Here is an 8,620-nt window from a genome sequence, read left to right as displayed (position 1 = left end):
GATGGCATAATCAGAACTTTGACAGATGTTCGGTATATTCCGAAGATGAAGAGAAATCTTATCTCTGTTAGTGCCCTTGATGCAAAGGGGTACAAGTATTCAGGTGGAGATAGTGTTTTGAAGGTCACCAAAGGCTCCCTTGTTGTGATGAAAGGTGACTTAAGTTCGACCAATGGTCTTTATTACCTTCGAGGTTCTACCGTTTCAGGTAATGCTACTCCAGTTATTTCAAAGAATTCTGATTGTGATGCTGCTAACCTTTGGCATATGCGTCTTGTACATATGAGTGAACTTGGTTTAGCAGAGTTAAATAAGAGAGGTCTTCTTGATGGATATGAACCTGGTAAATTAAAATTTTGTGAGCATTGTATCTTCGGCAAGCACAAGAGGGTGAAGTTCAACACTTCGACTCATACAACTGAAGGTATTCTTGATTATGTCCATTCTGATTTATGGGGGCCATCTCGCAAGAAGTCACTAGGTGGTGCTAGTTACATGCTGACTATTATTGATGATTATTCGAGAAAAGTATGGCCTTATTTCTTGAAGCATAAATATGAAGCATTCTCAGCTTTTAAGGAGTGGAAGATTATGATTGAAAGGCAGACTGAAAAGAAGGTAAAAATACTTCGCACTGATAATGGTATGGAATTCTGTTCTAAGCAATTTAAGAATTATTGCAAGTCTGAAGGCATTGTCAGACACTACACCGTTCCTTATACTCCTCAACAAAACGGTGTTGCTGAGCATATGAACATGACCATTATTTCCAGAGCCCGTTGCATGTTGTCCAATGCAGGTTTGCATAGGCGTTTTTGGGCTGAGGCCGCTTCCACTGCTTGTTATCTCATTAATCGTTCACCATCTATTGCTCTTAATAAGAAAACTCCAATTGAGGTATGGTCTGGTTCACCTGCTGATTATTCACAGTTGACAGTTTTTGGTTGCACTGCTTATGCTCATGTTGATAATGGAAAATTGGTGCCTAGGGCTGTTAAGTGCATCTTTCTTGGTTATAAGTCTGGTGTTAAAGGTTTTAAATTATGGAATCCTGAAACCCAGAAGGTTGTTATTAGCAGAAATGTTATCTTTAATGAATCTGTTATGTTACATGATGTTTCATCTACTAATGTTCCCGTTGAGAGTGAACAGCAGCCTACTATTCGGCAGCCTACTGTTCAGGTGGAGCATGTTATTGATTCAGGTGTTTCATCTGGTAATGAAATTGTGGATGCACATGATGAACCCGCCGTTAATGATGATCATGTCACTCCCACTCCAAATCAGCCTATTGTTCCACCCAGTTGGAATCTCGCACGTGACAGAGTTAGACGGGGTATTAATAAACCTAACAGGTTAATTGAAGAGTGCAATATTGTTTCTTTTGCTTTATCTGTTGCAGAATAAATTGAAGGTAATTCTGAGCCTTCTTCATATTCCGAGGCTATTATTTCTGGTGATAGTAATAAGTGGATGACTGCTATGCATGATGAGATGGAATCACTTGGAAAGAATGACACTTGGGATTTAGTAAAATTACCTAGAGAGAAGAAACCTATTCGCTGCAAGTGGGTTTTCAAGAGGAAAGAAGGTGTTTCTCCTAATGATGAGACAAGATATAAAGCAAGGTTAGTTGCTAAAGGTTACAGTCAGATTCCAGGTATTGACTATAACGAAGTCTTTTCTCCTGCTGTGAAGCATAGCTCTATTCGCACTTTACTCAGTATTGTTGCCATGCATGATCTTGAGCTTGAACAATTGGATGTTAAAACTACATTTTTACATGGAGAATTAGAAGAGGATATTTATATGGAACAACCTGAAGGTTTTGTTATTCCTGGAAAAGAAAAGCTTGTCTGTAAGTTAAAGAAATCTCTGTATGGATTGAAGCAATCCCCTAGACAGTGGTACAAGAGATTTGACACCTTTATGCTCTCTCAAGGTTTCAAAAGGTTTAATTATGATAGTTGTGTTTATTTGAAAACTGTCAAAGGTTCAACTATTTATTTGCTCCTTTATGTTGATGATATGCTTATTGCTGCAAAGAGTATGTCAGATATTAATGAACTAAAGAAGCAATTGAGTAATGAATTTGATATGAAGGATTTGGGTGCAGCAAAGAAAATACTTGGCATGGAAATATCCAGAGATAGACCATCTGGAAAAGTGTATCTCAGTCAGAAGGGATATATTGATAAAGTTCTTCGTCGTTTTAATATGCATAATGCCAAGCCGGTGAGTACTCCGTTAGCTGCACACGTCAAATTATCATCAGCTTTATGTCCTAAGTCACATGCAGATATTGAGTACATGTCTAGAGTTCCCTATTCGAGTGCAGTTGGTTCACTTATGTATGCCATGGTTTGTTCTCGTCCTGACTTAACATATGCATTGAGTGTTGTTAGTAGATACATGGTTAATCCTGGAAAAGAGCATTGGAAAGCAGTTCGGTGGATTTTCAGATACCTGTGTGGTACTTCTAATGCTTATTTACAGTTTGGGAAAAGTAGAGATGGACTTGTTGGTTTTGTTGATTCTGATTTTGCTGGTGATTTGGATAAGAGAAGATTGCTCACAGGTTATGTTTTCACCATTGGTGGTTGTGCTGGGAGTTGGAGAGCAACTTTAAAGTCTATTGTGGCTTTGTTCCACTACTGATGCCGAGTATATGGCTATTTCTGAGGCATGCAAAGAAGCTATCTGGTTGAAATGTTTGTATTCTGAGCTTTGTGGAGATTCATCTTGCCCTACCGTATTTAGTGACAGTCAAAGTGCTATATATCTTACAAAGAATCCAATGTATCATGAGAGGACAAAGCACATTGATGTTAGATTTCATTATATTCGAGATGTTGTTGCTGAAGGCGATTTGAAGGTATGGAAGATAAGTACTCATGATAATCCTGCTGATATGATGACAAAGCCAGTTCCCACCAATAAGTTTGAGCTTTGCTCAGGCTTAGTTGGCATTTCTCACTAGTCCTATGGACTTTGACGCACAAGGTGTTTATGCTGATTTGGATGGAGTTATTCACTTTCTTCGACTACTGGAGGAAATTTGGATCAAGGTGGAGATTGTTAAATTGTGATCCAAATTATACCGTGTTGGACTAGATGTAGTACAACCTGTGTGGGCCTTTGCGTTGACGTCGACGCGTACGAGTACAACTCGTTTACTTGTCCTCCAAGGACTCTCATGTATTGCCGTCTTATATACCCCATGTAGTCGCACCTCAGACGGTCTGTCCTGGTGCTTGTAATACTCCTCCTCATAGTGATTGCGCCTTCGTGCGTCCGTGGTTTTCTCCCGCAAGGGTTTACACGTAAAAATCCGTGTGCTCTTGTGTCTCGTTTATTCTCGTTATTATCTAACAGGTGCACCAAGACTTCCCCAACAAGCCAGCTTCCCCTTGGCGTGTTCTCCAACCCAGCCACAAGTTAGCTCTCGTCACATCCAGACCGTACGCTGGGACGAGTCTTCGATCAACAGATGAGCAAAGCAACAGTGCCCCTCCCATGCCTCTGGTCAGCCGGGGCATGGCAACAGTGCCTCACCTACCCGCTGACCGGGCCGACGTGACTACAGTGCGCCCACCGTCACTGCTGACGCCAGCAAGCGGCGACCTGATGGAGCGCCACTGTAGCAGACTCAACCTGACCACTCCCTGATGATCGACAAGACGACAAACAGTGCCCTACACCCGGTGGGTCCCACGCCTGAAGAACCCGACGAGCCCTATCACCCGGCGGGTCCCAACACCGACTTCCCGGACGATGACTACCCGACCCCATGGCCTTGTAACATTACCATTGTACCTCTGGGGGGTTGGCCTATAAAACCCCCCAGGAGCTCTCACGCATTATTGGAATCCTTATTTTCACGAAAGACATTAAAAAGATGAAGCATATGAGGCACCCTCAATTCCATTTTTGTAGGTTTCTTTTATAAACTAAACTAGTGATAAGACAACAAACTAAAAGATTCGATTGCAAGATCTAAAGATATACCTTCAAGCACTAACCTCCCCGGCAACGGCGCCAGAAAAGAGCTTGATGTCTACTACGCAACCTTCTTGTAGACGTTGTTGGGCCTCCAAGTGCAGAGGTTTTTAGGACAGTAGCAAATTTCTCTCAAGTGGATGACCTAAGGTTTATCAATCCGTGGGAGGCGTAGGATGAAGATGGTTTATTTCAAACAACCCTGCAACCAAATAACAAAGAGTCTCTTGTGTCCCCAACACACCCAATACAATGGTAAATTGTATAGGTGCACTAGTTCGGCGAAGAGATGGTGATACAAGTGCAATATGGACGGTAGATAAAGGTTTTTGTAATCTGAAAATATAAAAACAGCAAGGTAACTAATGATAAAAGTGAGCGAAAACAGAATTGCAATGCGTTGAAACAAGGCCTAGGGTTCATACTTTCACTAGTGCAAGTTCTCTCAACAAGGATAACATAATTAGATCATATAACTATCCCTCAACATGCAACAAAGAGTCACTCCAAAGTCACTAATAGTGGAGAACAAACGAAGAGATTATTGTAGGGTACGAAACCACTTCAAAGTTATCCTTTCTGATCGATCTATTCAAGATTCCATAGTAAAATAACACGAAGCTATTCTTTCCGTTCGATCTATCCTAGAGTTCGTACTAGAATAACACCTTAAGACACAAATCAACCAAAACCCTAATGTCACCTAGATACTCCAATGTCACCTCAAGTATCCGCGGGTATGATTATACGATATGCATCACACAATCTCATATTCATCTTTTCAACCAACACAAAGAACTTCAAAGAGTGCCCCAAAGTTTCTACCAGAGAGTCAAGACGAAAACATGTGCCAACCCCTATGCATAAGTTCACAAGGTCACTGAACCCGCAAGTTGATCACCAAAACATACATCAAGTAGATCACGTGAATATCCCATTGTCACCACAGATAAGCACATGCAAGACATACATCAAGTGTTCTCAAATCCTTAAAGACTCAATCCGTAAGATAACTTCAAAGGGAAAACTCAATCCATTACAAAAAGGTAGAGGGGGAGAAACATCATAAGATCCAACTATAGTAGCAAAGCTCGCGGTACATCAAGATCGTGCCAAATCAAGAACACGAGAGAGAGAGAGAGAGAGATCAAACACATAGTTACTGGTACATACCCTCAGCCCCGAGGGTGAACTACTCCCTCCTCATCATGGAGAGCCCCGGGATGATGAAGATGGCCACCGGAGAGGGATTTCCCCCTCCGGCAGGGTGCCAGAACAGGTCTAGATTGGTTTTCGATGGCTACGGAGGCTTGCGGCGGCGGAACTCCCGATCTAGGTTTCTTTCTGGAAGTTTGGGAATATATAAGAGGCGTTGGCGTCGGGAACAAGTCAGGGGGGTCCACGAGGCGGCATCAGGACTCTTCTGGTATATATACAATACTTCATGGGATTCTTCTGGTCCAAAAACAATCACCGTAAATTTTTAGGTCAATTGGACTCCGTTTGGTATTCCTTTTCCGCGATACTTAAAAACAAGGAAAAAAACAGAAACTGGCACTGAGCTCTAGGTTAATAGGTTAGTCCCAAAAATCATACAAGATAGCATATAAATGCATATAAAGCATCCTAGATGGATAATATAATAGCATGGAACAATCAAAAATTATAGATACGTTGGAGACATATCACTATTGCATCTATAACACATTCGGCAGGACTAGGGATGTTATCTCTTCGGAGAGCCCCGAACCTGGGTATGTCTTGCGTCCCGCGCTCGCTCATGCTGACCTCGCCTCTGGAGCCCACCAGTGCCCTCGAGCCTCCTCCTCTCTTTAGCCATCCCTTGGCATCTGCCGTGCGCCCACCACGACAGTTGGCGCCCACCGTGGGGCAGCTCGAGGTCCTGGCCAGGAGCATGCTTCAGACAGGGCTCCTCTCCGACTCCGGCGACCCCGTTATGCTGGTGGACCACGACAACGACGCACTCGCCGCCTCCTTTGCCTCGCTGCGCGCCTCCGATGCGCCTACGATCGACAAGTACCCTAGCGAAGTACTTGACTTTTCCGACTCCCCCCTTTTCTTCGGTGGCAGCGCTCTCGTCGGGCCAATGGACCTCTGCGTGGAGGTCTTCGTTACCGACACCGGCGCCTCTTCCTCGTCCAACATGGCCAGGAAGGTCGCCGAAGCCAAGGCCGCGGCAGAGCGGGCCGCCTCGCCCAACCCGCTGCGCGTCATGATGTAGAGCCTTCGCGTCCCCATTGACACCGACATCGACGCCTCCAACGTCGCCGAGGCCTGGACTCGGCTCGAGGAGGACCGCCAGCGCCTACTGGACCTCACCAAGACGCTCGCCGCCACGCAGAGACGCCTCTACTCCGCTCAGCTGGAGCGCGACGCCGCCTACGGACTCACGCCTACCGCGACCGAGCCAAGCCGGGTCCCCGACATGCGAGCCCGGGGTGGCGCGATCGGCCGCGCCTTCGGTGTCCTCCCTCCCATCTACAAGACTCCCGTGAAGAACATGCGCGCCACCCAGGCGGCTGCGGTCGGCCTGGATTAGCTCGTGGGTGAGGAGCTGAAGGATCGCCTCAAGCGCGTGAACGACCTCCTCGACGCGGCCAACGCACAGTAGGACCGCCACAACCAACTCGCCAAGCCGGCAGGATCCGGCTCCTTCCGCGCCGATGGACCCGGCGACCACTAGAACACGGCATCTTCGCCACCCGGCGAGGCGCACTCCTGCCGCACCCGGACCCGGCGCAACCCCACCCCGACGACTGCCGGCGGCTTGGGCGACGAGCCGGCCTTGGAGGACTGACGCCGGCTTGACCCTCTGCTCCAGCCCGGCCGACGTCTGACTACGGTCAACCCGGCCTCCCGCGGCGCGGCCGCCGGTCGGCTGGGCCCGCGCGCCATCGACGACACCGACACCCATCACCGCCTCGACCGACTCGCCCTCTCCCAGGAGTTGGTGGAGAGCGGCCTTGTCGGGTCGGCGTGCTTCGGACCACGCATCCGGGATGAGCCCTTTACCAAAGGGTTCACGCTCCCCCGCGACACCCCCAAGTATAACGACACCGTGAAGCCGGAGGACTGGCTCACCAACTACACCACTGTCATCGGCATCGCTGGCGGTAACCACCGTCTCGCCGTGCGCTATGCGCCGCTCATGCTTGAAGGATCGGCCCGCACCTGGTTGAACAGCCTGTTGGCGGGCAGCATCAACGCATGGGTCTACTTCGAGCAGGCCTTCGTGCGCAACTTCACCGACACCTACAAATGACCCTGCCGCCCTAGCCAACTTGCCATGTGCGTACAGGGACCGGTGGAAACCGGCCGCGAATACCTCGCATGCTGGACCGAGCTCGGGAACAGCTGCGAGGGCATCCACAAATTCCAAGCGATTCAGTACTTCGTCAATGGGTGCCGGGATGGTACCCTCCTCAAGCACAAGCTCTTACGCTCCAAGCCAGCCACCATGGCCCTGCTCATGGTGACGGCGGCCAAGTACGCCAACGCCGACTCCGCCATGAAGATCCAGGTGGCACTGGATGAAGCCGGCAAAGCGAAGCCGGTTCCCCCTCCGAAGCGGGCCGGCGAAGGAAGCTGGTAGTAGCACAACCAGCAGAACAACAAGCGCAAGGCCGATCGGCCGGCCCAGCGCTATGACAACCGGCTCGTCGCGGCCGCTGAGCAGGCGCCCGCGACAGACCCGGACGCCAAGCACCGGCAGACCGGCAAGACAGTATGGCAACCCGCCATGAGTTTCGAGGAGATGCTCGATGCTCCCTACAAGCACCATAGTGCCGCGAGGCCGTCTGCGCACATGCTTCGGCAGTGCGCCATCACCAAGCGCATCATGAGGGGCGACGTCCCGCCTTCTCCGGCCCCAGCTCTGGGAGCAGGCCAGCCGCCTCCGCCTCCTCCACTGCCCCCGGCCGGCGGTGCAATGCGCGATGACACCTACCCGGCCCAGAACGCGACCTACGTTGTCTTCACCAGTCTCGGCGATGACGATTGCAACGAGCATCTTCTTTGGCAGGAGGTGAACATCGTCATCCCGGCCAAGCCGGAGTACATGCATTGGTCGGAGCGCCCGGTCACATGGACCCGGGAAGACTACCCGGCTGTCATGCCGAGTACAGGTGGCTACGCCCTTGTCCTCAAACTCACCACCATCGTGGCCTCGACGCACATGCAAATTCTCCCGAGTCCTCATCGACGGCGGCAGCAGCATCAACATCCTCAACCGCGACACCATGACCAAGCTCGGCCTCGAGGCCAAAGACCTGGAGCCGACCCAGACGATCTTCCACGGCATCATTCCTGGCCTCTCCTACTCTCCAATCGGTCGGATCCGGCTCGACGTCCTGTTCGGTGATAGCGACCATTTCTGACACGAGTCGCTCTGGTTCGAGGTGGTGGACCTGACCAGCGCGTACCATGCACTGCTGGGCCGGCCTGCGCTCGCCAAGTTCATGGCGGCCCCCCACTACGCCTACCTGAAGATGAAGCTGCCGGGCCTTGGGCATCCCCAAGCTTAGGGTCTTTCCCCTCCTTATTCTCCTCATATCGATATCTCACCCAAAGCTTGAAAACTTCAATCACACAAAACTTAACG

This window comes from Triticum urartu, chromosome 5A (genome assembly GCF_056163025.1).
Source record: "Triticum urartu cultivar PI428250 chromosome 5A, HENAU_Tu73, whole genome shotgun sequence".
Taxonomy (NCBI): Eukaryota; Viridiplantae; Streptophyta; class Magnoliopsida; order Poales; family Poaceae; genus Triticum; species Triticum urartu.
This window is presented reverse-complemented; position numbering follows the sequence as displayed.